The sequence below is a fragment of the Ovis aries genome, chromosome 3 (assembly GCF_016772045.2).
Source record: "Ovis aries strain OAR_USU_Benz2616 breed Rambouillet chromosome 3, ARS-UI_Ramb_v3.0, whole genome shotgun sequence".
NCBI classification, from domain to species: domain Eukaryota; kingdom Metazoa; phylum Chordata; class Mammalia; order Artiodactyla; family Bovidae; genus Ovis; species Ovis aries.
This window is the reverse complement of record NC_056056.1, coordinates 43,431,543-43,440,193: the sequence shown is the minus strand read 5'-3', so window position 1 is coordinate 43,440,193 and position 8,651 is coordinate 43,431,543. Positions and strand designations below refer to the sequence as shown.

General features: G+C 49.6%; 1 pseudogene; it reads right to left on the bottom strand.

Moving 5' to 3' along the window:
* Window positions 1–295: 295 nt before the first annotated feature.
* On the bottom strand, window positions 296–6,987 carry LOC101118177 (large ribosomal subunit protein eL22-like; annotated as a pseudogene).
* Window positions 6,988–8,651: the final 1,664 nt, after the last annotated feature.

The following is an 8,651-nucleotide window of genomic DNA, read 5'->3' as shown; positions in this document are numbered from 1 at the left end:
GAAATCTCCCCAGGGGACAGGGGATTTTTTTTTTTCTTTTTTCTTTTTTTTTTCTGGTCTGAAAAACAGAATCTAGCTGTCAATCAGACACCTTCCCCGCTCGCCGCCGCCGCCCCGGCCCCCACTCCAGGATTAGGAGCTTTCTCTTCTAGACACCTTCCCTCAACCAAACGCATCTTCAAGTCTCTTGCCTAGGACTTGTATTTGTGGCGGTCAGGCTCCCACCCAAACCGGCGGGGCCATCCCCGCCACCCCCATCAGACTGGACTCTCTCTCTGCGCCCCTCCTCGTCTTCCTACCGCTGCTTCCCCGCCTTCACCCTGTGCGGGTACAGCTGCCCCGCGCGCCATGGTCGTCCATACCCCCGTGCCCCCGGCCCATCCCCATCCCCGCCTGCGAGCCTCCGCTCCCGGGGCGCCGCCGGGCGGGAAGCCGGGGCTCGCCGCCTGCTCCGGACCCCGGCTGGCTCCTCCGTGGTCCCGCGCGGCACCCTCTTCGGCCACCAGCTTCTGAACTTGGCCGGAGACGAACCGGTGCTCTGGAGCGGAAAGCTGCGGGCTGGTGGGTTGCTGGCGAGAGCATTTACAGGGCCGAGGTTCGGTGGGTTTGTGTCCACGTGCCTCTGCCCTAACCGGCGAGCAGCGTCCGGAGAGCCCCTGCTGGCTGCTCTGCCCTGGTCCCAGAGGCTTCTGGAACAAAACTGCATTTCGTGTAAAACCCCTTTTGCTTATTCTGGAACTAAAGTATGCATTTTTGTTGTTGTTGTTCTTGAGTTTTTCACGTAGAAGAGATACCGGGTAAATTGGAAACATGTTGGGAAAGGAGTGAGCAATCAATGCTGGCATTTAAACAACACAAAATTGCCCTCGCCAGGCCACACGCCCAGGCGGCCGCGGCGCTCCCGGCGACAGAGCAGCGCCCTCTGGTGGCCGTGCGGTGTGTGTGTGTGGGGGGATCGGTCGCCCCCACCCCCAGGCTCCGAGGCCGGGCGGTCTCGAGAGCGGCTTCCCCAAGTCTGGGAAACACTGGGGCAACTTGGCAGGAAGGGAATTCAAGGTGAGCGTCGCCAGGGTGCTGGGAAATGCTTTTTGTGGTTTCAGGCTTGGGCCCAGGCCCAGAGCCCCGGGAAGGGTCTAACTTAAAAGAAAAACTCTTGTCCCATTCTCAAAGGCTGCTTGAAATTGTATGGATACAGCACCATCCCTTACCTGAAAGATTTGATTCTTTTTAAAATCCTCAAAGCGTTCGAGAAGGGTGATTTTTAAAACGTGGGCAAGTGAAATCACCACTATCATCACCAAAAAGCGTGATTACACCATAATATGTAGATTTTACATGCTGGTGACATTTACCAAGTATCATTAAATCCTTTTTCCCCTGCTTTAATCCCAGGGGCATCCTTTTGTAGTCTGAACAGCAGTGTTCTTTTAGCCCCCGCCTCCTCTCAGTGGCCATTCCCTCTATTGCAGTTTGCCCCAAGTTTTCTTGTTCCTTGTATGAATACATCCTAAAGGTTTTTCCCCTTTTCTTGCTTTTCCTTATTCTTGTATCTGCTGCTTGTGGTTAGGCTCACACAGTTTATTGTCTGGATCAGAGCTACTTTCACGGGAACAGCCGGAGCTTGGCGTCGGTGGTGCCCAGAATACCAGGTTCACAGACTGCCTTGGGTTCTCTCTGCCCTACAGCAACACCAGCATGTCTGCCAAGAGGTGGCCGCCTCACGCTGACTGCAGACATGCCCACCCCCTTCACCCCCGCACACATACACACACAGGAGCAGACCACTGCTTCAGCTTCCTGTCTCTCTGGAGTTTCTCTCCGGAGAGTTTGGCCCCTCCCCTGCCTGGGGGAAGCCAGAAGAGGTGAGGGTGCTGGGTTTCTGAGGAGCCAGGCAGGTGCTCCCCTGCCCCGCTCCCTTTCCTCCGAATCTCTTTTCCCTGCCTGAGGGGTTTCCACTTACCTATACTATCTGGTGGGAATTCCTCCAACTTCATACCTTCCTTCTCTTTGGGGTATTTTCTGCTGTATCTATTGCTACACACAAGCCACCCAGTGGCTGAAAACAAGAAACGTGTACTTATTAGCTCCTGCCTCTGTGGGTCAGTGGGGGCAGTGTCCAGCCTGGCTCTGCTGGGCCTGGGCCTGTGTCTGTGGTGAGCCGGCAGGTCGCTGGATGGCGTAGGACAGCCTCATCCGCTCATCAGGTGGTTAGCAGGCTGTCAGCTGTGGTGAAAGGGTGACAGGGTGACGGGCCAAGTACCTCTCACCCAGCAGGGGAGCCTGCCCCAGACTTCTTGCTGTAGTGGCGAGGTTCCACGGACAGGGAGAGCAGAAGCCACAAGGCTTCTGGAGGCCTGGGCTGGGAACCAGCCCGTCTCCTGTGGCCACATTCTCTTGGTCAAAGTGAGTCAGGAGGCCAGCCCTAACTTGAGAAGTGGGGAACGGACTTCAGCTCCTGGTGGAGGGAGTGCAAAGTATTGTCGTCATTTTTGCACACACTGGCCCTCTTCTTCCCTGGGCACACTACCCGTAAGTAAACACGTCAAGATACTAAATCCCTTCTCCGCCCCCAGGACATTCAACAGAGCACAGCTGAAGCACACAAGCCAGCCGTCAACGTGCCTGGGTTCAGATCTTGGCTCCACATTTATCAGAGGCTGACCCGAGAAAGTTGCCTTACCTCGGTTTCCTAATCCGTAAAAGTGGGAGTTGTTGTAAATATTAAATAAGTTAATCCACGTTAAGTACTTACACGGTGTCTGGCACACGGTAAGTGTCCAATAAATATCAGTTATCGTGCCATGAGGGGACGGCTGGCTGCCCACCAGGACTGCTGAGGCCACCAGCGCCGTCTTCCACAGCTGCCCCAAAGCCCCTCCCAACACGACTGACCCCAGGGGGGGCCCCAGCTGCCAGCTCTGCTGACGACACCTGGTGTTTTCAGGGCTCCACTGAGGTGCCAGGGAAACGGCCCTGTCCGTTTTTACCAGCCCCTTCAGTGAAGCCTGTCTCTGTAGAGCTGTTACAAAAAGGGCTCTGAAGTCAGACAGAGCTGCGGTTTGCTTCCAGCGTCTCTTCCTGAGGCATTTAGCAAGCTGATTCATCTCTCTGAGTTTCAGTTTCTTCGTCTGTAAAATGGAGACAACAGCACTGCCTCCTACAGAGCACGCGGAGCATAATATGAAGAACGGAAGAGCCTACGCTCACAAAGATGCTGGCACTCCAGGACACAGAAGCGTGCTGTCCTTGAAACTGCCCCTCCTGTAGGTGCTGAGAAGTTGCCACGGGTGAATCCTTTTTCCCAGAAATATCCTTAGTCACTCCTTGCACCCTCCCCCACTCAGTGCATGGAGATGGGCCAGGATCCTGGGGAGCAGGCCGAGCTCTCCCCAAAGCTGTTGGTTTAGCATTGTCTCTCCTCTCCACTCCCTGAGGCCTGACCCATGTTCCACTTTCAGCTTAGTATCTCTAACACCTAGCAGACAACTCGGAGTGGTCTGATGAAAGAAAGGGGCTTCCCTGACAGCTCAGATGGTAAAGAATCTGCCTGCAAAGCACAAGACCTGGGTTCGATCCCTGGGTCAGAAAGATCCCCTGGAGCAGGGAATGACTACCCACCCCAGTATTCTTGCCTAGAGAATTCCATGGACAGAGGAGCCTGGCGGGCTATAGTCCATGCAGTCTCAAAGAAAAGAAAGACGACATGGAGGAGGGTGTAGGAAAGGAAAGACTTTTTCCTCTGTTCTCCTAGGTTCCACAGCTGGGTCTATGAGATCAATTTACAACAAGCAGATTAACAAGAGGAAGTGAAAGTTGCTCAGTCCTGTCTGACTTTTTGTGACCCCAAGGACTATAGCCTGCCAGGCTCCTCTGTCCATGGAATTCTCCAGGCCAGAAGACTGGAGTGGGTAGGCATTCCCTTCTCCAGGGGGATCATCCCAAGCTGGGGATCGAACCCAGGTCTCCCGCATTGCAGATGAATTCTTGCAATCAGTTGCAGGGAAGCCCAACAAGAGGAACGGTATACACATTTCTTGACTTTTAACATGACATCAACAGGGATATCACAGGAAAAAAGAAAACCTAGAAAAGAGATAGATTTGAGAGTTTATCTACCTTCTTAATAGGGAAGGGGCAATTGAGGAGAAAGGTGGATGGGCCTTTGAAGAACAGATGGGAGATGTGATAGTTTCTGACGTTTGTCTCAGTGTGGGGTGGACTTCCAGTGTCCTCTGCTGTGACCATCTTCCCTGTTGGTGAAACTCCCCGGGAAGGGATTTATGACAGTTAAGTTCCTTCTGGAGGGTCTGTCTTAGGCAGATAAAGAGGAGTTTGGAGAAAGCTTCTCCCTGCCTTTGCTGTTTTTTAAGTGCCTTCAGCTCAAGATAATCAAAATAACAAAGTGGCATCTTTGAATTTCACTTTGAGGGCTTTTGACAGTTTTTCTTTTCCTTGGATGAAACCAAGGTGTTCAACATGCTGATTTGATACTTACATATTACAAAACCATTGCCATCACAGCATTAGTTAATATTTCCATCATATCTCATAATTAACATTTCTTTTTTTGTGTGGTGATGGGACTAAAATATCCTCTACAGAGCTGGAGAAGGTGGGAGTGGGGCCCCTGGTATGAAGAAAGCTGAGTTCATAAATCTGTCCCCCTATTTTTCCTGCCTGTTGCACCTTTAGCCTGGTTCTTTGGAAAGATGGATGTGTATACATATAGACATAGGTGCAGAGTAGACGGATGGTTGTCCAGTGTGGTGAAGGGAGCCAGTGGCACTTGAGAAGGGAGCGGTTGGAGTTTGAGAAGACTAGGATCTTCTTGGAATTCACCTTTCTGGGATTGGGGGGCGGGGAGACTGTCACCTTCAAATCAAATGATTTATAAACTCTGGATTATAAATTTCCATTCCCAAGAAGGGATCTGATTGTTCAAAGGATAAGGGAAGTAAGGCAAAGGTTGTGCTGATTCTGAGTTGGGCCCTAAAATCTCTTTCTGACACTCAGACTAAGCCCTCGAGACAAAGGCTGGTCCGGGGCCACTTACAGCAGTGTGAACTGAGTTGCTTGTTCAGAACTTGTTCCGGGCCCATCCCAGGTCTACCCCATCTCCAGTTACTGGACTCTCTAGGGATCGAGCTGGGGAGCTCCCTTGTGGTCCAGTGACTAAGACTCTGCCCCACTGCCAATGCAGGGCGCCCAGGTTCAATCCCTGGTCAGGGAACTGGATCCCACATGCTGCAACTAAGACCCAGCAGAGCTAAAAGTGAAGTTGCTCAGTTGTGTTCGATTCTTTGCGACCCCATGGACTGTAGGATATGAGGTTCCTAAATAAATGAATAAATGCCCCAAGTGATCCCAAGCTGCCTAAGGACGGAGGGCCTCTGTAGGATAGGTAGATGGCGATAGAGGAGGCAGCGGCTCCTAAACCTGGCAGCTCAAGAGTGCACCTGGAGCTTTAAGAGCTAGCCTCCACCCCAATGATGTGAGGTGGGCCCAGGAATCAGTATTCCTTTGCCATTTCTCCAGTGATTATGGTTGTCACCCTGGTTAGACGTCCCTGGAGGGAACTAACTGAAAGGAGCTTTCCTCATCTGTTACTTGATTCTGAAAGTCTCCCCACATAGCTTCTTCACTGAGACTGGGGCATTCCACACCGACCCCAGGGCAGGCCTAGGGCACGGAGATGTTGGGGCTGCTGTGGTGGTGTTCCCCCCTCCCCCAGCTTTATCGAGATAGAATGACATATAACATTGTGGAAGTTAAAGGTATTCAACATGCTGATTTGATATTTACATATTACAAAACCATTACCATCAGAGCATTAGTTAATATTTCCATCATATCTCATAATTAGCATTTCTTTTTTTGTGGTGAGAACGTTTAGGATCTACTCTCTTAGCAACTTTCAAGTATACAATATGGTATTATTAACTGTAGTCTATACATAAGATTATTGCTATACATTAGATTCCCCAGAACTTATTCATCTTATAACTGGAAGTTTGTCCCCTTGGATCAACATCACCCCATCTCCCCCCACCTTCCAACCGCAGCCCCTGGAAATACCATTTTACCCTCTGTTTCTAGACATTTGGCTTTTTTAGATTCCACATATTTAAGTGATAACATCTGGTATCTGTCTCTCTGTCTGATGCCCTCAAGGCCCATCCCTGTTGTTGCAAATGGCTGCATAGTAGTCCATTGTCTATATGCGCCACATTATTCGCTCGTCTGTTGACAAACACATGGGCTGTTTCCGTATCATGGCTGTTGTGACCAAGGCTAATGAACACGGGAATGCAGGCATTTCTTCAAGATCCTCTTTTCATATTCTCTGGATATATACTCAGAAGTAGGATTGTTGGATCATACGGTAGTTTTATTTTTAATTTTTTGAGGAGCATCCATACTGTCTTCCATAGTGGCTACACCAATCTGCATTCCCACTCACAATGCACAAGGGTTTCCTTTTTTATTTAAATACTTACACAAAATATTCTAGATACTGAGTTTTCATTCTCATCTTCCTCCTCATCTTCATCTAGAGTAATCTGGAAGTAACACAAATCGTAACTTTCTTTGCTGTTAGCAACTCTGTGTAACCAATCACTTAGATTATTCTTCAAATATTTTTTGCTAAAGAATTCCATGGACAGAAGAGCCTGGCGGATGCAAAGAATCAGACAGGACTGACAGACCAACACTTTCACTTTTAAGATATTTCAAATACCTTTTGGAAAAAGGCACAGCATAAGTCACAGTGATCTTGCTTTTGCTTCTTTCGACTGATATGATTGCTGCCCAGACTGCCAGCTTTTCCATTCACTTTGATTCTCTCCTGAAGAAACTGCTCAAAATTGGTGGCATCTATGATTCCATCTTCTGCAGGAAGGGTACAGTTCAGACTAAACTGCAGGACCTGCTGTTTTTTTTTGCACCCCCCCCCCCACCCCCAACAAACTTTTTTACAGGCACCATGATGGCAGCGGAGGCAGAAGGGGAGGTGGGTGAACTAGGCAGGCGCAGAAAGCCGCAGCCATCTCTTATCTTTTTGACTATAGAGGTTCTAACAAGTGTGAGGTGAGTGGGACCAAAAATATTTGAAATATTTTTGGATTGATAAGAACCCCCAAATGGGTTCAGAGTTAGCAGAGTATCTGAATCAGGAAAACGATCAATTTTCTCATATGCTTTTGACCTCACAGAGGGGGTCTGGCCACCCCCTGCAGTTGAGAACAGCAGACAGTGAATAGCCAGCTGCAACAGAGTTCTGACTCTCGCATGACACACTAGCGTCTACACCGACTAAGACTCTGCTTTCTGGTACCACAGGCCGCATCTTTCCAGTGGGTGAACTTTAAGGCAAGCTGGCCGTTAGCCGTCAGCCTGCACCTAAGACAACCTTTCTTTTACAAAAAGCCTCCCAATTCTTATTCAAAAATTACACTGTAGTTAATTTATACTTAATATCAAAACGGGAGGTCTGCAAAATGAAAACTTTTCACAGCAAGATGTTATTTGCCCTTTTCACTCTCATTTTCTCATGAATGTATAAAGCTATGTGCTTTGGGAAAACTCAGTCTGCTAGTGAGTCCAGAAGCAGATAAGAGACACCATCTGTCTTTTATTAAGCTAAACATTTTAAAAAATTGCAGGAATGTAAAATGGTGCCATACTTCTCACTTTTTTGTGTGTGAAAATACAGGTGTTTCTTAAAAATATATGGTAAGGTAGTGGATTTATTATTGCAATTTAAAGTAAATACTTTAAAATTTTCAGTTTAATTTCTAATATGGTATACAGAACACTCTTTGAGGCTCTCAGTAATGTTAAGAGCATAAAGGGGTCCTGAGATTGAGAAGTTTGAGACCCAGTCTTCTTTCTTGCCCAAATCGTAGATTGTCTACCCCAAAGTTTTCAAGTGTACAAGCTCCGCCTGCGGTTAGGTTCCACCGCGGTGAAGATCTGACATCTCATCCAGGGGGCTCAAATCTCCCCACAGCCTGAGCACCCCCACGCCTCATGCCCCCTTCCAGGGTGGGACGAGGGAACTCACGTGCAGTTGGGGGAGTAAGGGCGAAAACACAGTCACCGCCTTCACGGGACTTCTGATTTTGTGGAAGATACAGACGGATAAGCAGCTGCCCGGGAGATACCTGCCACTGCTGTTCACCAGTAACTTCCTGGGGGGAAAGCAGGTAGGTACTGCGCCAACCCTCCCTCCGGCCGCTTTGCGTCTCCCAGCCCCAGATTCGATTCCAAGATCCCAGGACCGGCGCGCCCCCTGGTGGCCGTGCCTCGTCTGCTCAGCCTTTTCCCTCTGGAGTTGCAGGAGCCCACTTCGGGTAAGACCTGAAGTTTGGGGATAGCCCCGCGGGGGCCCCATCATCGAGGTTCTGCCTGGGTCCTCCGCAGCCTCTTGTCTGTCTCTCTGCGCACTTTCACCTCCTCGGTGACTAATTCCAGGCCGCTTCTGCCTCTGTGCTAGCCATTTATGGGTGCTAGGCATCTTATGGATCCCCCCACTACAGTGCCATTGGTGGACAACAGAATATCTCATGGCAGAAATAATGTGTGGTGCAGATTGGATCCAAGTCCAAAGATTCCGATGCCAAAGTTCCACTTATTGATATGCCTAAGGG